Raw genomic sequence first — 23,219 nt, 5'->3', positions numbered from 1 at the left:
CTCTACTAGCAATAGAACAATAGTATTCAATAGCAATAGCATAAAATTAAGTAGTTATCTAGGGATTCATAAAGCTTAGTAGTTATACTAGTAAAGGTAGAGGGAGTGGGGAGCTAGAGAATAAAAAAAACACCCCAAATCTGAGAAATTAATCAATGGGATATGAGGAGAGAAAAGTGAAATTGCAGAGGAGTAAAAGGAAATGAGTAGTGTTAGTGAACAGCTGCAGTAAAGAATGAACAAGAGGGCCAGGGATTTAGCTCACTGGTTCCAGCATCTGCATCACAAATGCAAGATCCCGAGTCTGATCCCTGGTACCAAAAACAAACAAACAAACAAACAAACAAAAAAACCACACACACACAAGAAAAAAAGAGAGAACAAAATATAGGAAATGAAAGAAACATAAGAATGAAGAAGGAAAAAATTGAAAGGATAGAAAAGGAGGGAAAAGAAACTAAAACAGGGGAAAAAGAAACAAAAAACAGAACACCCTCCAAAAAAATTTGATGAGATAAAGACAAAAATAATAAAAATTAGAAAAAAATTTAAAACTTGAATCTGGCATGTGGTGCACCCCTGTAATCCCACCACTTGGGAGGCTAAGGCAGGGGGGATTGTCATTAGTTCTAGATAGCTTGGGGTTACATAGTGAGCTCAAGGCCAGCCTGAACTACATAATGAGACCCTGTGTCAAAAAAACAAACAAAAAAATTGAATCAAAGAAAATATTACTGTATTTTTGAGTGAGTAATTTATTTTCAAGATTAGTAGGCTTCAGATCTAGCCAGTCAGGATTTTCTCTGCCTAGCTTTAGGGCCCATGGGTTTCTGAGGTTCCCTCCCTGCCCTAGAGGCCCCTCTGCCCATTTACCCCAGATTGTGGTTATCACCCAGATCAAGGTGTGTTCTTAAACCTATTGGTAGATGGGAAACACAATCAGTCCTCTGGTCTCTGTTGGATGTAGGCTGCAGGGATATGGTTTTCCATTGGACTATCTGACTTATTGTTGACACTCTTGGAGTTTGGTTGCTCCCTTCTTTCCCCAGGTGTCCTTATCCAAATTCAGGTCATTAGGTTAGTCCTTACCTCTGCTGCCCCATATCAAGGGGAAGCAAAACCTACAGCTGGCTTAGAGTTGGTGGATGGTCTCATCCTTGCACAGAGTGTGTGTCGGGGGGTCGTCATGCTCAGACCTGCTTGCCCAGGTCAAGGGAAGGCACCATGGGCCTGAGGAGGGGCACAGGCTTGCTTGCTCATGTCCTTCTTTGTATCAGGAAATGGGATCCACAGGTCCGAGCTTCATGGTGTTTGGATAAGGATGGCTGCAATAACTAGTGCTGTGTGGCTTACGAAGGAGTAAGCAATGAGTGATTTTAAGTCTGTTTGAAGTAGGCAAATAGAACTAGGTGTAATTATATGGGTTGCACAGGTCCAAAGTGGGGCTGCCTGCTCTGGTCCTTGCTCACAATGTGGGAGGGACATCATATTCATGAATATTTATATGTTAAAACAGCCTTTTGTATATACAGATAAAATCCTTGTTATCTATATCCTTTGTATCTAGAAGTCTCCCTCAAAGCCTCATGTGCTCATAGGTGAGGATTTGAGGAGGTGATAGTGATTGGATCGTGGAGGTGTTCATAGTCACCAGTGGATAGTCCACTGATGCATTTATAGTTAACGGGGATGTGGGAAGGTGAAGCCTGGTGGATGGTGGGCTGGGGTGTGGCTTGGAAGGTCTGTCATCTCCCCTCTCCTCCTTTGATCTCTCTCTGCTCTCTTCCACCACACCATGAGCCCCTTCTTTGCCATGCCCCTCTGCCACTCTGCCTTGGAGCCAACTGTGCAAAACCTCTGCAAATTCTGGGCCAAATTAAACCTCTTCTCCTTTAGTTGTGGGTGTCAGGTATTATGTCCCAGCATTGAGGAAGCAACTAAGACAATCCCATTTGGTTATGATACATGGTAATTTTTATACTTTGCTAGATTCAATTTGCCAATATTTTTTGAGGATTTTTACACGTTTATTCATGACAGATACTATGGTTTTCTTTTTATAATGTCTTTGACATGATATGGAATTATGTTAATGTTAGCTTCATAGGATGTCAGAAAATATTTCCTTTGCTTCCATACTCTACAGAAGATTGTAAAGAATTGATATAATTTCTTCCATAAATGTTTAATTTTCCAGTAAAGTTATCTATGCCTGGTATTTTTATTTTAAAAGGTTATTTATTTATTCTTTATTGATATAGGCCTGTTCCAATTATCTATTTCTTCCTGTACGAGTCAATCCCTTTCTCAGTTTACAAGCATTTACTCTTTGGGTTATAATTTAGAGCTGATACATCCTCTGACAGACATCACTACTCACACTTATTCTATCTTTTAGAAGTCAGGTGTAGCCATGGGACTTACTTTGGCCAGTGGAACAGGTGGAGAAAACAAGAGCTGCTTCTGAGTGGGAACTTTAGGAACTAGCATACATTGCTCTGAGCTCTCTCATTCCTCTGTCTGATAACTGGTGTGCTGTACCCAGGTCAACCTGTACACAGGTTATGAGGTTCTTGAGCCAATAACTGTGGATAAAAGGGAGAAATGCACAGAGAGTTTAAACCAACCAAAGGGCCCGCCCAAATCTAGGACTGGGGTAAGGTCTGTACAAATCTTGTGGTTAAGAATGGCAGAGCTCGGTTCCCCTAAGTTAAGCAGGAACTGTTGGCTGAAGAGGTGAGTGAAATTTAGGGTGGCAGCTAACAAATATCTACCCCATCACCAAACCCCAATATTTGGACCTCTGATTTAATAACACAGGATAGAATCTGTCATTTGAGGTGCTCATCAAAACTTGGGAAGAGGCCGGGCATGATGGCGCACACCTGTAATCCCAGCACTCGGGAGGCTGAGTCAGGAGGATCACTGTGAGTTCAAGACCAGCCTGGGCTACATATTGAGTTCCAGGTCAGTCTCAACTACACAGTGAGACCCTGTCTCAAAAAAACAACAAAAACACAAAACAAAACGGGAACAGTTAAGGAGTAAACTTACCTAGTTTTAACTACTAAACTTACTAGTTTTAACATAAATAAATCAGGGCTGTTAGTTGCCAACCGTGGCTGAAAAAGTGGGGATAAGGAGGGCAGAGGTAAGGGGAAAAAAATGAGAATCAAGACTTGCCATGTAAAGGTACATGATCCCAACAATAAATGTAACTGTACTGTATCCCTAAATGTACCAATAAACTCAATAAAAAAAAAAGTGGGGATAAAAGAGTTTTATTAAAAGATACTAGGGAGTGGCATTGATGCACTGTAAAAGAAATAAAAACATAAGTAGGAGACCAAAAAAAATCATAACTAAAAATTGTACTTTTAAGAAGACTGCAACTTCCAGGACCCAGCTGAAGTTATCCAAGGGGAATCCACATCAGCATTCCTTTGGTTGCAGTCAGGCTCCTTCCCTTACAGACCTACCACACCCCAAATCCCTCAGGAAAACTGAAAGTCTATAAATTGGTTTCATTGAGAAAGTAAGTAAAGAGAAGGAATCTGGCCTGAAGATAAAGGGAACAGGTTGAGAGAATCCAAAACACATCTAAGCTATTTGTTTAAAAAACAAAAAACCAAAAAACTGGGCTCATGCTTGTACAATGGGTTAGTATCCTTGGGGAAGAGCTACCTTTTCCTGGGGTTTCTATCCTTTCAAGAGAAGCATGAACGCTCCCTTTTCCCAGAAACAGTGTGCCTCTCTCTTAAGGGTCTGCATTCTATTTCTTTGAGCATGTAGCTTTTAATTTCTGCCTAACCATTCCCATACCTCTTACTGACTCATCCTGAAAATTATTTTTCTGAGAAGGGAGTCAGGGAACCTGTGAGCCCATTCTGTATTTAGTGTCCTTTAGGTTCCTTATCTCAGCCTCAGGGAACCTCCTCAGACCTAGCCCTGTGACTACGTCAGTGAAATGGCACAGTAAGGAACCCTCAAAGCAATTAAGTGACTCACGACTGTCAGAATCAGCTGGAAACTAACCAAGCCTTGCCATAACCAAGAAAGAGCTGACTAGGTCTCCAAATAGTGAGCTATGTGGCATTTTAACTTACCCTGTATTTGTCCTTGTGGAGATCAGAGGAATTATTGTTTTCTCTAGTTGTTGTGTTTCCAATCTCACTTTAAAACTCTCTTCCCCAAGGAAGCCCCCTCCACAACTTTAGCTGACTTTGGAAGTCCCCATGCCTGCCCACTGAGAACTCATGGGGCTTCTGTATTCCATGGTATTTACTCACCTGCTCTTTGCTTTTCCTGCTGGATTGGAAGTTGCCCAAGGGCAGGGACTATGCCTCTCTTACTTATTCTTCTGCTCCCTCTACCTTACCAATAAAAATCTGAAGAGTTCTCTTAGTTACTTTTCTTGTTGCTGAGACAAAATACCTGATAACCAAAGTTAAATGAGGAAAGGTCTCTTTTGCTTTATAGTTTGTAGAGATTTCAGTCCATAGTTGGCTAGCTTCAACTCATGGCGACATGGCAGAGGGGCATCACAGAGGAGAAAAAACAGTTCATGGCATGGAAGGTGGAAGGCAGGAGGCAGCAAAGGCAATGAGCAGCAAGTCATGGCAGAAGCTCTCTTTCTGTCCCTTATATTCTATCCATTTAGGGTGGGTAGCACTCACACCCATTGTCCGTACCCAGAACTCTGCCAAACCAACCAAAGGACTAATTTAGTAATCATACACTCTTAATCTCAGCATCACACACTCTAGATCCAGGGACATCTGAAAAGCCCTTTCTTTGACAGCATGAGGCGCTGGGGGGCCATCTAGACACAAGCCATAATAAGAGTACGTGACTCTAGGGTTGCCATGCCGCTTCCTCACTCAAGAGTGCCTGTGTCTCCATGCTGCCTGTGGCATTTTATAGAGCAAGCTCTTGCTTCATTTCCAAGAGCCTGCAGAACCTGGCCTCTGCATCTGTCCAGTTTGGCTCCCACCACAATCCTGTAGTCCAGAAAGTTTCTCTATCCTGGCTGATGACTTAACTTCTCTCTTAACCACTTCCCAGGTGCACAGTGCTTCCTTTGTGCTACCACTGATCTCTCCCACTCACTCCCCATCATTCTGGCAGGCTCCCTTCTCCGTCTTCCCTGTGCCTGTTGTTATTTTCAGCGTGTGAAGACCTCCCCATCTTTCCACAGTCACCACAGAGACACAGCTTGCCTTAGAAGCTGAAAAGTGTCCAACACTTGCCTTCCCAGCCCCCAAAGTGAAGGCATATCCTTAGCTCTACGCGTTAGAAATGTGCACCCCCGATATTAAAATGGGAACTGGTGCTATGGAGTGAGGAGGGTGACATAGTGCTTTCTGTGATGGCAGTAATTTCCACAGATGGAGAAAAAGGACAATAATTAAAGCAACCTAGTGACAACACAAAGCCACACTTAACACACAAGTGCTTTGATTGCTTAAAGTCCCACCAGGAAACCAGAAAGCAAGAATTTCAAAGGCACAGAATCTAATGCAGGGATTTGTTTACTCACATAATGGGAGGCCTGAAAATCAAAGAGGAGATGATGAAACAACTGCTGCCACTCCAGGCTGGAGGGACAAAGGGAGAAGATGTTGTTTAGAGCCCAGGGCCCAAGGCCACCTGCAGGAGCTAGAAGTACACTGAGGGTGTGGGGGAGAGCTGGAGCTGGTCTCCTGCTCCGAGGGCCTGTTTCCAGAGGGCTAGGAAAAAGGCTTGAAGGCTGTTACGAAAGTGATCAGGCTGAGCTAGAGAGTCTGACATTATAGAAAATTGACATTGGTTAGATTAGAAGACAGCATTTGACATCTCTGCTCCTTTCAAAAGTAAACAATTTTCTGGTGAGTTATTCTGATTCCAGGAGCTAAGTAGACACAAAGCAAAACTGAAGAATATAACTATCAGAGTCTGCCTGCTCCAAACCCTCAGGAGAGACTCCCCCAAAGCAGCATCTACTCCCCCAACTTCCCAAGTGTGTTGCTTTGGACAATTGGACAGCATTCCCAGGAGGACTCTGGGCTCATGCATGGGTCTTTTGCTCCACTTTCTTAGCCACAGCTACAAGCCTCTCTTTTTTGATAAGAAAACCCCAAGGAGGACCTCCCTGAGTACTCTCACAGGGTCATCTCCTTTTAAAGGTTTGTGGTGTGAGGCTCCTGGACATCATAGCTCTGCATGTCTAGTGGCTTCCTTGCCAGAGATGGCTAAGCCAGGCAGGGCAGCTAATGCCACTGTGCTGATCCCTCCATACCCCCCAACTCATTCCAACCCCCTCTCTCTCCAGGTCATTCCCTGAATATTGTTTATTTTACAAGCGATTCCAGATAAGGGCTGTTTTCTTCTGAATATGCACCCTTCACTTCAACTTCCTGCCAAAGCACAGCTATAGACATCCCAGAAGCAGTGGGGAAATTATGATTAAAGCAAAAGCTGCATGCCTCTGTTTGGGGAAAGGCTGCATTGAAAATGGAATTGTTAAAGCTGCTGCACACTGAACGTGATGTTAGAACCTGTTCTTTATCCATTTGTGATACAGCTATTCATTCAACACTGTGTGCCAGGCTCTGTGCTAGGTTCTGGGGATTCAAGGTTGAAACATTCATTATCCAATAACTAACCCTTATGTTGCAGTGGACCAAGTGCTGTAATAAAGATCATAAAAGTCCCATGGAAACACCTTTCAGTTTGGGTTGCACGTACTATGTCACACCTGCCCAATCCATCTCAGGTAAGAGATAGCAACAACAACAAAAATCTCAGGGAGCTTTCAGAAGATCCCTGGATCACATAGAATGTGTCAGCTGCCAGCCACAGACTATCAAGGCCCCAACACAACTGGGAGTCTGGGAGTAGATGGTTTTGAGCTCAGCACAGTGGTTCACTGATGAGAGCTAAAGCTCAGCCTGTCTTGGCTTCTTTGGCTTTCACATTGTCACGCTGTAGGTGCTGTCTTCCCTCTGGTACCAAGGTGGCTACTATTATCAAGGTGGGCAAGAAAGTTACATTTTCTGTTTCTCTATTTCTCATCTGTAAAACGTAAGCTGTGATTAAATGAGGAGGGCCTCTTTGGCGGCCTTTCTAGAATACTAACTGCTACTCTGGAATGATAGCTTACCCCAATATCCAGGTGTATGGTTTCTCATCTGGAGGGTTTATTAAAACACAGACTTTCTAGGCCAGAGATTTAGCTCAGGGGCTCCTTGCTTGCCTTGCAAGTGCAAGGTCTTCATCCATTCCATCCCCAGTACCACAAACAAACAAACAAACAACAACAACAACAAACCACAGATGTCCTGACTCAGTAGATCTGGAGTGAGGCCTGGGAACTCACAAGGTCTAGCAGGTTCTAACCTCTAAGTGGGGTTCCCAGATGTTGCTGAAGGTGCTGGTCCAAAAACCACACTTTGAGAACCACTGGTTCAACCTGTGTGTGTGTGTGTGTCAGTTTCCCAAACTGTCAAATGGAGAAGTGGCCATTAAGGAGGGAATGTGCCACTCTTGGAGAGCCCTGTGACGATACCATTCGTTGCTGCATCCTGTGGCGGGGGGTGGATTCTGACGAAGTGGACCTGGGACTGGGCCCAGGAATAGAATTTTTATTAATCCTCTGGGCGACGAGAGTGAGATGATCTTTAAGATTCTTTTAGCTCTGTATTCTAAAAGCAAGATCACTAGTTACAGAAGCTTGAACAATCAAAAAAGAAAACCCCCAAAGACTCCTTATACCATCCTTCCCTCCAATTTCACAGACATTTGTTGGTATTTTTTATTTACTTAAAAAAACTCCTCTCACTGGAGGGAGGAAAAAGCTGGAAATTACTAAGCAACTCTCAGGGAGCAGTGAAAATCTCAGCTCATCTTAGTAGCTTTTTTGCCTCCTCTTTCTGGAAGTTATAATCTCTCCAGTCAAAGCTGTACTAACATTTATCCAGAGTCCCACTGCTTCCATGTATATGTACTGTTTTTATTGATACATTACACAAATGAAGTTTTTAAAACATCAGGTAATATTAAAAGTGTGTAGAGCACAGCAGAAGGCTACCATCCTGTCAGCCTCGCTGCCCGGGGGCACATTTAGTTTTATACACAACTTTTCACATTTGCCTTCTGACTCCTAATAAAGGTTTAGACAAGCTGAGCATCCCTGATCTGAAATGCAAAATTATCCAAAATCTACATAGTTTGGACTTGCTGAGTCAACTGGTAAAATCTATACAGCTATTCCCAAATTAAAAAAAAAAAAAGTCCAGCTCCAAGCATTTTGAATAAGGGATATTCGACTTGTAATGCCTGAATATTTCCCTCTCTCCCCCACCCACCTCCTTCTGTTACTCCAATTTTCAAAAATTATAATTATTCACTCACATTAATCATACAAGTAAATGGATTCCCCTGTGGCCTGTACTGCCTGGTCCTTTGTTTCACCATGTTCAACAGCATTTATTGACTTCCCATAATGATAGCTGAGAATCTCTGTCTCAAGCCAATCAATATGCGGTGATCATATGTTTGATTTTCCTCATAATTATTTTTCTCACAGTTAATAGCCTCAATTTTTAAATGTAGGTTTAAAAAAAATCTATCACTAACTTTTTCCAAATGCTTCAGCACATTTGTCAAACAATTAGAGTTGATTTTCCCAAACATTTCACCATATGGTGTTCGATTTTGTGGTAGATACCCTGCTCTCCCCTGTTCCGAGCCTCTTTGCTCAGCTCCAATCAGTTTTCTCAGCTCTCAGCCAGAAGTCCATTCCCTTGACAGTGCCGTTTTGCTGTGCTCTTGTGTGTGGAGCCCTGTTTCCAGAATCCCGTGCCTTCCTTTGCTTTTGTCCTTTCTAGAACTACCTTATGCTGATAATAGATGTCCTAGGGAATCTTATACCTGTTATATCCAGTGTTGTAGCCCCTAAACATTTGTCCTAGTGAACACTAGAAATGCAGGTTACTCAGATGGAGCATACTATAAGCTCAGCATGAAAACATTTGTAAAACATTTTACAAATGATTGCATATTGATTACATGTTGAAATAATTGTATCTTGGATTTAGTGGGTTAAACAGATGACTAAAGTTCCTTCTGATAGTTTATGTTTACCTTTTTAGTGTGGCTCCTAGAAAAATTAAATTAACATACATAGCTTGAAGTATATTTTTGTTGCACTGCATTAATATGTACTCTCTGTTCTCGCTCCCTCTGTTTGTTCTGTGTTCTGGGAAATTGTGTCCCTCCACGCTTAAACCTTTGACTGAACATTTTTCTGTGCCATCTTTTTAATTTCTAAAAGCATTTTACCAATCTCTTGGCCTTCCTGTGCCATCTTTTTAATTTCTAAAAGCATTTTACCAATCTCTTGGCCTTCCTTTTGTGCAGCATCTTGTACTTGTTCCATCCACGCGGTACGTTCTTGTCTCTGATTTGGTAATTTGAGTCCTCTTCACACTTCACACCGTTCCAATCTCCTGCACCCTTCTTTGTTCTCTTGGCTTGGCCTTCATCTTTCATGACGGTGCTCCTCAGCCGTCTAAAGCATCTGGGCTGCTCATTCCTGACTGAGAGGAGCCAGAAGCTGCCCAAGGCGCCGTGGTGGCTGTGCCCTGGTTGTAGACGAGGAGAAAGCGGAGCTTTCTACATGAGACACGTCCACCACCCTCAAGGGTCACCTTAGAGATTTCTTCTCCGGTACTCATTTTTCTATTTCTCTGCAGCAGAATCCTTCAGGCTGATGCCTTGGTAAGAAGTTGGGGAAAGGGAACTGTATTTTGGGCGAGAGATATTATTAGAAGCCACATGTCCTTTTTTTTTTTTTTTTGCTTAATTCCACTATTTTTTAATTAATTAATTTTATTGGTGCATTTAAGGTATACAGTGTAGTGTCATTCATCATTGGAAATTTGCACCTTTATATAATCCATCTTAGTTCTTATTTTTTCCACATTCCCCTGCCCTCCCTTCAACACCTCCACTCCTCCCTATCTACAAAGACTTAGTTTCAATTTTTCCTTTTACTAACGTTAATTCCATTCCCATCTTTCTTTTCTCCACCCCTCCCATTTCCCCTTCTGCTTTGCACCTTTTCTTCATATTTCACATTATCTATTATACCTTTTAGTCCTTATTTACACTTTCAGTTTCTCATACTAGATAAACTATTCAGTATTTACACGTGTCCTATTTATTTCACTTAAGAGTATTGCCTCAATGTGCATCCATTTAGCTATAAATGCCTCTAGTTTCTCATTCTTTACAGCTGAGTAGTACTCCATTTTATAAAAAAAGAACACATTTTCTTTATCCAGTCTTCTGTTGATGAGCAATTGGGCTGCTTCCAAGTTTTAGCTATCACGAATTGTGCTGCTATGAACATGGGTGCACATAAATCATTGTGATGTGATTCTTTTAATTCTTTGGGAAAGATTACCAGCAAGGAGATAGCAGGTCAAATGGAACCTCCAATCCTAGTTCTTTGAGGAATCTCCATACTGCCTTCCACAGTGGTTACACCAGTCTACACTCCCACCAGCAGTGGAGCAGGGTTCCTCTTTCCCCACAGCCCCGCCAATATTTGTCATTGGTTGATTTTATGATAGCAGCCATTCTTTGTGGGGTGAGGTGGAATCTCAGTGCTGTTTTCATTTGCATCTCTCGAATGACCAGTGTTGTTGAACATTTTTTCATATATTTATTTTCTATTTCTACTTCTTTGTCTAAGAAATATCTGTTCATTTCAGATGCCCATTTTTGGATTGGGTCTTTAAATTTTGGAGGTCTGATTTTTTTTTAAGTTCTTTATCAAAGACCTCTACTCTGAAAACTAAAACACTCTGAAAAAAAGAAATTGAAGAGGATATCAGGAAACAGAATGACATCCCTTATTCCTGGGTAGGAAGAATCAACATAGAGAAAATGGCCATACTTCCAAAACTGCTGCATAGATTCAATGCAATCCCAATTGAAATCCCAGCAGCATACTTTACAGACTTTGAGAAAACAATCCAAAATTTCATTTGGAACAATGAAAGACCTAGAGGGCCGGGTATTTGCTCAGTGGTCCCGCCACCTTCCTTGCAAGTGCAAGGGCCCAAGTTCAATCCCTGGTACAAAAAAAGAAGAAGAAGGAGAAGGAGAAGGAGAAGGAGAAGGAGAAGGAGAAGGAGAAGGAGAAGGAGGAGAAGAAGAAGAAGAAGAAGAGACCTAGAATAGTAAAAGCAATTTTAGGCAATAAAGGCAAAGTAGGTGGTATCATAATTCTGACTTAAAACTATACTACAAAGCTACTGTGGAAAAAAAAAAACATGGTACTGGCAAAGAAACAGACCTGAGGACCCGTGGAACAGATTAGAAGATGCAGAAACAGCTCAGCCACCTCATCTTTGACAAAGGAGCCAAACATCCTCCCTGGAGAAAAGGTAGCCTCTTTAATAAATGGTGCTGGAAAAACTGGGTTTCAATTTGCTAAAGATTAAAACTAGACCTAATTCTCTCACCATGCTCTAAACTAAAACTGAAATAGATCAAAGATTTAAATATTAAAACAGAAACACTAAACCAGCTGGAAAAGAGGTTAGGTATAACTCTTGAAGGCATTGGTGTAGGAAAAGATTTTATGAACAAAACCTCAGTTGCCCGTGAACTAGCACAATTAACAAGTGGGATCTCTTCTTATTAAAAAGCTCCTTCACAGCAAGAGAAACAACCAATAGTGTGAAGAGACAACATGTGGGAAAAACTTTTCACCAGCTCTCCCTCAAAGGTCTACTATCTAGAATATATAAAGAATTTAATTCCTCTATTATCAATGTCTCCTCACCCTTGCCCTTTTCTGTTTCCAAATCCAGAAGGGCTCGAGTTCACTCTCTCATGAGAAAGAAAACCTGTTTCTTGACAAAGTGGAAGCAGCCAGCTGGTAGGGTTGAGAGGGGAAAGAGGTTGACTCTTCCAGTGCTGAACCCTACCACACACTGTAGAGCAGAGTCCCTGACCTCTCCTCTTGTACCCTGTGAGGACCCAGGTTGCGCCTTCCTTTCTTCTGCTAAGTCAGCTACCACTGTGTTTTCTGCTTTCCAGTTTTTGAAAACTTAGTTTCAATCTTGTACCTACTGTTATCTCCCATCCTGTTCTTATTGTCCTTGAGTCATTTTAAATTACTTAATATTTTGTTAGTGGAATTGTAGTAAAGAGAAGATATCAACACATGTGGTTAATTTTCTCATCTGTACCCATTTCTCCCCTGAGCTCTAGTTATTTACTGATTCTCCTCTTCTGCTCTAAGAGTAGGAACTTTCTTGAGGATATAAACAGAGTCTGCTTTGCCTCTGAATCCATAGTTTCTCAAACACACTTCTTTCTAGCATCTGAAGATGGTCAATACCAAGCCACACTAAGTGCTCAATAGAGAAATCATTTGTGAAAATTCTATACTTCAGCATCTTATTGGTTTCCTGGGTGCCGTGGGAAAAGTCCCTATACCTTTCTGGGTGTTTCAGTCACTTTCCTTGTTTCTGAGACAAAATACCCGTGGCAGCCAGGAAGCAGACAGAAAGGAGGAACCAGGAGGGAGTCAAACCCTTTCATGTTGAATCCCCAGCACCCCTACCCTCCTCTCCTAACCAGACTGCACATCCTAAAAGCAAGTGTGCTATGACCTCCCCACTAATGACTAATCTGTGGGTGTGGGTGGTCTCCGTGATCCATTTACCTTCCAAACACATGAGACTGGGATGGGAGTGAATTTTTTTTTTTATCAAAATCATAATATTGGGTCACAGAGTAGAGTTGAGGCTGTTCTCTAGATGATTCCTAAGCCTTTGTTCAGCTTTAATATTCTCTGAATCCATGTGCTCTGTTCTTGTATTAGTTTTATTGGTTCATGTATATTATGTTGCCACAGATATCTAACCTTGTAGAGACTTATACAGATCTTTTACAAAATAAAAAAATGTAATCCATCCAGAGAGGCAATACTTACTCATAGTTCAGGGACTTATAATTCATGCTCAACAGCAATAATCTGTGAAGTCCTGAAGACAGAACAAGAATAAAAAGTGCAAAAATAAATAGTGTCTTCTTCCTGTGTCCTGCTCCTCAAGTCTTGACAGGCAGTGTAGGGAGGGTACAGATGATGGAAGTCATTTTGGGGTGTGGATTTTATTCAGGCATCATAAAGCCAACAGATAAGGGGACTGCTGCACATGAATATAGTTACATAAACTCCATGACAGTTTGTTACACAGGTTAGGGCTCTGCAGAGAGGCAGAAGAGCCAATCAGAGACAGAGCCAGAAGAAAGCATGGGGAAAGAGCTTTACCATGCTTTCACAGGAAGGAGCAGTACAGGCAGGGTAAGCAGCTGAGCGGGTTTAGGACTGGAGAGTTGGAGTGATCCTGGTGGGATCAGGTTGTCATGGTGTCCTGCTTGTGTAGTGCCTGGGGCTGGGGTGGTTAGGGCAGAAGCACGGTGCTTCCTGGAGTAGAAAAAGATGGATGAGGTGGCTCCCAGGAAGGGGTCCAGATTGGTTAGTTCACACATGAAAGGTTCCCTTTCCAAAACACTGTCTGCTATCCCTAAGAAATGGCTAGTCCTGGAAGAAGCAAGCTCTCCCCCAGTGCCAGAGCAGAACAGAAAATAAGAAGATATAGCTCCTGTGGAAATGGTCAAACAAAGCCTGAGCTAGAGAGGTTGAGCCACGAAGAAGCTGACAGTGAGGCAGAGCAAGGTGGCTCTTAGTAGAAGTGGGAATAGGCCAGAGTTTATGAAAGCCGAGGCCCAGGATGTCCATGTTTGGGAAAAGCTCGTTGCTGTTCTGTTGTGAAGGAAGGGCAGTCAAGGTAGAATACATTAGTAGTCCAGAGGTGGCTCTTTCTCACATAACCAGGAGTCTAGAGATGCCTCGCTGGAGAAAGTCACCAAAGATTCAGGTTCTATATCTCATTTGCTCCACCAGACTTTTGCCTACTGAAACAAGGTGCAGAGCCACCTGCTGCAGGGAGGTCTAGTCCCAAGCAGGAAGGAAAAGAAGGTGCAATGGTAAAAACTCAAGTTCCAGCTGAGATGTCCTCTTTTTGTGGGGGAAACAATAGGTTTTCTTGAAAGGCCACCCAACAGATTTTTCTTACACCTCACTAGTGAGAACTGTGAGCAGGTGGTTTACCCCACGAAGCAAGAGTGTCTAGGGGAGGTGCTGTAAATCTTTCCAACATTTGCATTGCTGCCCCAAACAAAAAATTGAGGTTCCACTAGTTAGGATAAAGATGTAAATGGGTTATATTTAGTAGCGTGTGCCCCAGAGATAAAAGAGAAATCTGAGAAGGTCTCCTCTGATTAAATGAAAATAAACCATATAAAAAGTCTTTAGCACAATGACGAGCTCACAAGGGGTGATAATAGTGACAGTAAATGCTTAAGTCTTAAAAACTTATTGCCGCAAAAGACTCATCACCATTAATTCCCCTTACCTTGCACACACTCACCCCATCATTCCTGCCACCTTCTGAGGCAGTTCTGGAAGTCCTCTTTCATGAGTGTCTTTATGAGGCGCTCTCAGAAATACTGCGAATGCCTCTGCTGAGTGCCAGCCAATAGCAAAGGAGGCTTGTAAAAATATCACAGTGTGTCCTCATCCATCTTATTTGCCAAATCCTGCACCATGTGACTTTGGGTTCTTCCCCAGAGTCAAAATGACCTTGAAACATAAACTTTTTGATCAATTCAGGACAGACAGGCCCCCAACTGAAGACATTCCTGGTAAGTGTGTTTGAAGAGGTAGGGATGGGGTTGGGTTGAGAGGAATTAATGGCAGTGTGTCTCTTATTGTAACTAATTTTTTATTTAACACCCACTATTTTTCTACCACACTTCATACATGTGTACTCCAGAAAGGAAGTCTGCTGCCGCTACCACAACTACTAGTGTTGTTAGTTTAATGTATTGGTTCATAGTCTTGATTTTCAATTCCTTTCATTCAAATATTTATGGCATCTTATAGTGAGCATCTTACAATTTTCAGCCCTTGGGTGTTCAGGATCAATAAAAGAATAACATTGAATCCTTGCCTCCTAAGAGCTTACTATCCGCATGGACAAATGTACAATGAACCACATGTGATAGGAACCCCAGCAGGGACAGGCTTGGAAGTATTAGAAGCAGAAGGACCTTGAGAGAGCATGTGATGTGAATGAGGAGTTGAGGGAGAAGAGGTCAAAGCCCCTCAGCTTCCCACAGAGAAAGCCAGGCTTGGAGCAAGCCTCCCAGGGCCCAGGCCGGGGTCCTTCCTCCTGCATTGCTCTGGGGCAACTTGGAAAGGATGCTTCTGAAGCTAGAAGAACAGAAGAGAATACCGCACCCTGATACTGTTGGGAGATGGCAGGTGTTTTGTGGAAGCGTAGACCTTGCCCTGGGTAAAATGTCACCAGCAGTGGGTTCTCCAAACTCCTGGGATCTTGATGATGTTGTGATGCCCTTATGCACCCACATGAAAATCAGGTCTTTAAAATGTGGGGAAAGAATGGAGCTTTGGAATCCCAATATTAGATGGGAGAAAAAAGGTCATAAAATATCACTCATAAATATTTTAAAGACATTAAATCCAGTCTACAATGACCACTCTTTTTAATTAAAGAAAACTATTCTGCTTGACATAAAGCATGGCATAGTTTTTGTTTGTTTGTTTTCTTTTTTATAATGAAGTTAATGAAACTCACAACTGGCTGGGAGAAACAAAATAAAGTCACATCTGGAAACAGCTGCACTGCAATGAAATGGCATTTAATGTAACTATATAAAAAAGGATGGTTTTTTTTCCCTCCAAGCATTAGGAATGCAAAACTCAAGCTTCCAGGCTGCTCTTTTGTAATAGTTTTGAGTCACTAAGTGTTTAGAAGTCATTCTGATATTTATAAGAAAGACCCCCAGTGAGCCATAGAAGGGGATTTGAGTCAGAAAAAAGAGCTTCGCAGTTTGAATTTTGAGAACTGGCATAAATTTTACAGTTTTTTTAATCCCAGGCATTAACTGTTCAGTGTTTCAGTTCAATGAAATAAAGGCCTCTTGTTTCCCATACCAATCAAGTGACCTCCTGCCTCGCTGTAATTAGTGGTAAACTTCAATATGCAAGCTAAAAGGCCACCTAATTAAAAAGTGTAATTAATTTACATAGATCATTCAAAATGGCTAGATTAGATAGCTTATGGAGATAATGTAAAACTCTTTGAGCTGCATTTATTGGCTTCTTTCCCTGCTGTTCCTCGAGTTCTGAGTATTTTCATGGAAATGAGTTTATCAAAGAGGGAAGGGCTTGGAGGTGATAGCTTTAACTAATCACTGCTAAACATTTAAAGCTATTCAATTATTTTTATCAATTACCAAAGTATAAAACAACACAGAAATGGCCTTCTCTACCTGTTTGGTGGTGAGTGGCCTAATGTTATTAGTGAGTGTTTATTAAGTGCCTGCTCAGTGCTAGATGCCACTCAAAACACTCTGTTATTTTAGAGTTTTCCATGGTTACAAATGACACTTTTGGGCTCGACAGCAATTTGATTCTTCTGATCATGAGGAGAAGACTTCAGGAATCCAAAGAAAGATAGAACCAAAAGGTTCCTCTTTGTGTGCAGGTCCTGTCATGGGTACTCCACCTTCAGCACAAATGGCACAGACTCTAGAGCTTGGCAGACCCCCTTTGACAAAACAGGTGACTATTCCAATGGAGAGTGGAAGAGTTTTGGGTTCTCATCTTTTTGGGTACGAAATTATGGCTCTCTGGTATATCCAATTATAAATTCCTTTCCCCTTACCTGGGTAACAACAGGTTTGTCTATGGAGGAAATAAATCAGAAGATCAGTCAAACAAGACATCTAAACAAGAGGCTTCTTCAGACAAAGGATTTGTGTGTGTGTGTGTGTGTGTGTATGCGCGTGTGTGGGTGTGTTTGTACTGGGGATTGAACTCAGGTCCTTGCACTTGCAAGGCAGGCAGTGCAACCACTGAGCTAAATCCCCAGCCCCAACAGAGGATTTATTAATGCAGCCTGTGTTTGGGGAGGAAGCCCAGGGACTTTAGCACTACCTTGCCAAAAAATAATTGTCATCCTCTTTTAATCTCATCTGCTTCTCTTAGGAAGGAAGAATTATCACAGCACTAGATGATCTACAGGATTGTCTTAACAATAGCTAGCAACATAACAAGAGCAAATGTAAATTTCCTTTCCAATATACTTAACAATATGTATCATTAGATATGAACTTTCCATTAAGTCCTTAATATTTAGGGGCTTTGAATTATTTGCAAGGAATCCTCCGTCTTCATGAGATGAACTCTTGTACATTTATATATGGAACACTACATTTTGGAACCAAATTTTTAGTTTGACCACTTACATCTAAATTTATGATTAGCTCCTAAAAATGTTACTTTTTTGTTCCATGTAAACATAGGCCAGTTCCACTTTACTTTCCATATGCCTTTGTTACATCTCCTACTGTGTACTGATTTCAGCAAACAAGAACAAGGTCAATGACCAAATAGAAAAATGAACATATAACCATATGTTCATAGAACATAGAAAAAGGAAACACTTGTGATTCTTAAATAAGAGGAAAAAATGTTCAATTTCACATGTAATAATAGAGAATAATTGAAATGAATACTCAAACTATACAAAGCCATTTTTTTCACTCATCAGATGGGCAAAGTTCCAGAAGTTTGATAGTGCACTGGGTTGATCAGGAAACCAGGAGCAAGAAGTGAATTCTAATACACAGTTGATGGAAGTGTGGATAGACGCTTATGCATGGCATTTTGACACTTGGTCCTGGTGCTTCTTTCCACTTCTAGCAGTCTGATCTACAGATGTATCTGTCTATGTGTGGAATTATGTGTTTTTTTTTTATTTTATTTGCAGTGCCAGGAATCAAACCAAGGCCTTGTATGCTATAGACAAACACTCAACCACTGAGCTACACCCCAACCCTGCAGCATTATCCTTACCAAAGATTGGCAACAACCTGTGTTTGGCTCAGTGGGGAATGCTATACAGTACAGCTGTAGAAAAAAAATGAGAAAACACATAACAATGAAAAACTATAATGGCAAAATAATTATGCGAAGTAAAAATTATTTTAAGTAAAAAGTACAAAGTGAGAGTCTATATAAGTACGTTATCATTTGATTGAAAAGCACCTAGAAAGAGTGTAAAAATATTTTAAAAGAATATAGGTTCATCTTCATATGCCTATTAGCTTGTATATGCTTTAACTATATCAGGGAGGATACACAAAAAGTAGGTTTATTTTTTTTGCCTGTCGAGAAAGGAAATGGGTAGTTTTGTGATGGGGGGCACTTTTTACTGTATGCTTTTCTCAATTTTAAAATCAGAACTAGTTCATTATTTAAAAAATTAAATATTTAAAAATGCTAAAAATAAAATACCAAAATTTGAAATACCAGAAATAAGTCACAAATATGTTTATAAGTAAAAACATTTAAAATTAAAAAGAAAAAGATCAGGGATAGACCATGGTGCCTTAAGCAGGATTCTCATAGAGAGGCTTGTTAGGGAAAGGCTTTCTGCAGGGAGACAAGGGACAGACCTGATGAAGTGAAGGCATGAGCTACGGGCACACTTTAGGGGAAACAAAGGGGTTTTGAGCAGAGAGAAAGGCCCAGGGCACCTGGGCACTTGGAACAGCAGACAAGTGGCAGCAGGTAGGCGAAGCAGAGGGAGGATGGGAGGATCCGGAGGCCTGGCCTGCGAGGTGGCCTGGGGTTGGGTCATCATCATGAGGGCTTGGAGTTCATCCCTGTGACAGGAGGACAGGGGAGGCTCTGCACCACAGTGACACCATCAGACTCCATCTTATCTGTACTGCTACAAGAGGCGGGAAGAGGAGGAGATGGTGAGCTAGTGCAGTGATTCTCACACAGGTGGCCAAGGCCTCGACCTCTGGCTGCAAGGGTGGGGAAAGGCAGGCAGAGCGTGGGATGAGTCCCAAAAGCCAAACCAAGAAGGTTTCGGTTGACTGCGACATCGAGGTGGTAACAAGGGGTGGTTTGAGCCATGGAGTATTCTTTAGCACCTATGGGATTCTAGGCACAAAATGGATACATCCCACTTCCAGGAACTCACCAACCAATGAGAGAGACCAGCACTAAATACACTCTCATTTAATCAGCTCAGTTACAACCCTGGGAGAGAGCTGTGTGGGCAACAGCAGGGGAATGGAAGAAACCACCCGGAAGAAAGGACTGAGTGGGAGGTGTGTGGTGCCTGTCAGGGAGCTGAGATTTAAAATATGGTGTAAGAGCTGCAAAAGCTGCTATGTGAAGACTGGGGAAGAGCATTCAGGGGAAAGGGAATGACATATGGAAAGGCCTTGAATCAAAAGCAAGAAACAATTTTATGGCTAAGGTGGTTATGTGTAGTTCAGCACATAGGCACCAGTAGAGAAATGGACAGGGTCAGGCTGCACTGGTGTGCACAGGCTGGGTTGAGGAGTTTCAGTATATGTATTCCTTAATTTCAGTAGTATATACAGTCCATTGTCATTATGTCACTTGGCCTTAAAATTTGGGAAACAAAGGTACACCTATGGTATTCTGCCAAGAGGTGGCCTGAACAGGTATTCATGTGAATGATCAAAATTCAGTTGCCATGGATAGAGGCTAAAGAATGATAACTAAAGTACTAAAATGTTGTATTTTAATACTGTCAGATTACCATATGGTAGCCTGGAAGTCGCCTGAGCACCCACATTCGCTCACTCCGGGGAGACAGCCTCACCTTTCTCTCTCCCAAGTGCTACATCAAATTTCAGAAGGGGCAAAAAGAACAACCTAACTGTGAGTTGATGAGCTGATCAATAGTCTCAATTTATCTCTTTAGCTACAGGGCCCAGATTGAAAACAGGTCTGGGAGAATTGCAGGGCCATGGCACAACCCAGCCCCCTAAGGAGCAGCTATTTGGTGCCAGAAGCGCCTAGAGCAGGGTGCTCCTGCTGCTCAGTCGCTTCTCGACTTAAGGAGCTGCTTTTCCAGTGTTTTCAGGCCTGCTCAGTACTCAGCCCCTTGGACTGAGGTTTAGAACAAAGCTCCAGGGGCGAAACATCTTGTTCCAGAGTAACTGTAACCGGGAATACAATTTCTCAACAAGGGCATGAGAGGTTTGTACATGGATGGATGAGAATTATGGGGGCAAATGACACACACAGCAACAACTGTCATGGAAGCAGCCCTGCTGAATGAGTGGCCCACATGGAACCTCCCCTCCCCTCCTAGGAGGGCACTGGACTGACCCATTTTACAGATCACTCAGAGACGGTTGTGAGTAGGGGTTCCTTGAGTAAGTACTCCTACACATGATGTTGATGGAAATTTCCTATCAATCAAAGAGGTTTCTGGGAAATTGATGAGGATTAATCTAAGAAAACTGAAACTAGGGCTGGGACTCAAGTTCCTTGGCCTCAGGCCCACTTCTGAGAGCCATTATGGCTCCTCCACCCCTCTTAGCTTCAGTTTCTCATCTTGACAATAGGAGACACCAATCCTTTCCTTGGGCTCTTCTGGTTCTGGCATCATAGAGCTTTTCACTTAGCATCCTCTATTTTGTCTTTATCACATTTCAGCTCAGACCCCTGTCTAAACACTGAAACCCTCACCACCAATGGTTTGCTTTAACCTTGGAAGCACAGATCTGGAAAGAGAAAGAAGGAGAGCTCAACTTCATTCTCAAAAGCAACACTGGGGCCTTTAACGCAGGCCCATCTAAATACTTGCCCGTCTGGCAAGTGCTTATTCTGGACTGCTGTGCACTTGAAGCTGGTGAGGCTGCCCCTTCCTGAGTGGCCAGCATAAATTCCAATAGTCTTTTTTTTTTTTTTTTTTTTGGTACTGGGGATCGAACTCAGGACCTTGGACTTTCAAGGCAGGTGGCAGAACCATTGAGCTAAATCCCCGGACCATAAATTCCAATAGTGATGAACTCTTCTTCATAATTCAAGTTGCTTACTGAGTTTGAATTGGGAAATCTGATTCTCATCTGCTATTGAACAACTAGACTATTTTCTTCCTTTCACTCATTCATTCACTCACCAAATCCCCTTTTGAACATTATCAGGCATTCATCACTTTACAAGGTTTTAGAGGTGATGAGGTAGGAAGTCAAAATTTTAGCCCTCGTGGAGACTACATGCTCCTCAGGAAAAGAGGCCATAAACAATCATGTGGAAGGCTTTCAGATAGCAATGAGTGTTATGTTGAAAAAAATAAAGGAAGATGGGACAAAGGATTATGAACATACTTGACTCTTTGGGGAGGCATTTTCAGGTGTGGGGAGGCAGTCTTCTCTATAAAGATAACATTTGAGCAGGGAGCTGAATGAAGACAGAGGTGTAACCATGTAAAGGTCCAGACATGTGTATTTCAGGCAGAAGAACAGACAGCAGGCACCAGTGCCCTGCGGTGGGGCTGGGAAGGTCAAGTCTGAGGAATGAAAGGACCGGTTCCTATATGGATCACTGGTGGCCTTCCATGAGGGTGAGGGCCTCCCGGCCCCATCCGCAGGGCTGCAGGCTGGAAATGACAAGCGTGATAAAGGAGGAATCTCATAGTGTGGCTCCAGAGATAACAAAAGAGAGCAAGAGAGCAGGCTGACATCCTCTCTAAACTGGCGGGACCAGCAGCAAAGTACAAATAGGAGTCTACATGCTGAGAAGCCTGGTGGTACACATCTGCAATTCTAGTGCTCAGGAGGCTGAAGAAGGAGGATCAAGAGTTTGAGGCCAGCATGGGCAGCATAGTGAGTTCAAGGCCAGTCTGAACTACATAGTGAGACCCTGTCTCAAAAAAACAAAACAAACAAGCCAAAACCAAAAAAAGTCCATACACTACACGTTGAAATAGTTTGAAATTATAAATCAAGCTAACAAAGTTCTTAATGAAGTATGTCCTAAAATTTTACCTTGACAAATATATCTTTAGAAGTTCAAAGTTATAAATAAATGGGAGTGCCAGCCCCTAGCCTGACTGCACCCAGCCTGGCATGGGGATCGCTTATTCAGGCTCTGCCCACATTTTGTCCTGCCACCAGCCACTGGCCCCTAGGCTAACTGAGAGAAGAAACCTCAGCTTCTATAGACACTGGTTTTGTGCAGTTGCTGCTGTTATCTCTTATAGTCTCTTATAGCCATGGGTTCCTCATCCCAACAAATATAGCTTTACTACCCCTTGAAGGAAGTGGGTTCCACTTTATTCCTTGAATAAAGGAATTTTTGTCTTCAGCAAGACTCATAAGTTGTCTCCTAATCCATATTTGCTCGGTTGTCATCTTTCTGAGTTGTGTTGGCTCGGATCACCTTGCTCCTCAGCACCTGTCCTCTGTTAACATCCTCTGCGATCTTGTCTGACCTCAGGGAGAATGACTCCATATTGCCTAAAGTGCAACAACTTCATTTTTATTATCTGCTTTCAGGTAAGCATTTGCTTATCACAGACAGCATGAACTTGGTTCAGCGTTCTAGGCTCCATGGTCCAAACTTCCTATGCTGAATTCTTTTATAGAAACACTGTCTCCTTCTGCTCTCATCTATCTGCAGTGTCCTGGCCATTTCCTGTGCATCTGGCATGGCTCAGCTGTGATATCACTTCCCATGACCACGGACTAGGTCAGTGACCTCAGAGTTATTTCTGGTACTTGCTCTGTGTGTGTGTGGGGGGGTGGTTCTTGAGCCTGAACTGCGGGCATTGGACATTCTATCAAGTGCTCTTCTACTGACCTACACCTACAGCTATTTTTTTTTCTAAAAATTTAAGACAAGGTCTTACTAGTTGCCCATGCTGGCCTTGAACTTGTGGTCGTCTTGCCTCAGCTTCCTGAGTAGCTAGAACCACAGGGTGTGTGCCACCACACTGACTCTCTCTGGCATTTGTTTTCATTACACACATCATATTAATGTTTAATTCTCTGCTGTCTGCCTCTGTCAACTGTAAAGGCATCACTGTAGTCCCTGCATCCACATGGTTCAGCCTGGTGCTCAGCTCACATCCAATGCTCAATCACATCTCGGTGAACGAATGAACAGTCAGCGGGGGAAGAGATCAGCAAAGAAAGGCCTTGTACCTTTCTCCTTTCTCATGTCACACATTTAGAAGAAAATCCTTGGCTTCCTGAGGAGTACTTCTAGAGTCTAACCACCTAGCACC

Source organism: Fukomys damarensis, unplaced genomic scaffold, assembly GCF_012274545.1.
Source record: "Fukomys damarensis isolate Sample0158 unplaced genomic scaffold, DMR_v1.0_HiC HiC_scaffold_1, whole genome shotgun sequence".
Lineage (NCBI taxonomy): Eukaryota > Metazoa > Chordata > Mammalia > Rodentia > Bathyergidae > Fukomys > Fukomys damarensis.
Note: the sequence above shows the minus strand (reverse complement) of the source record.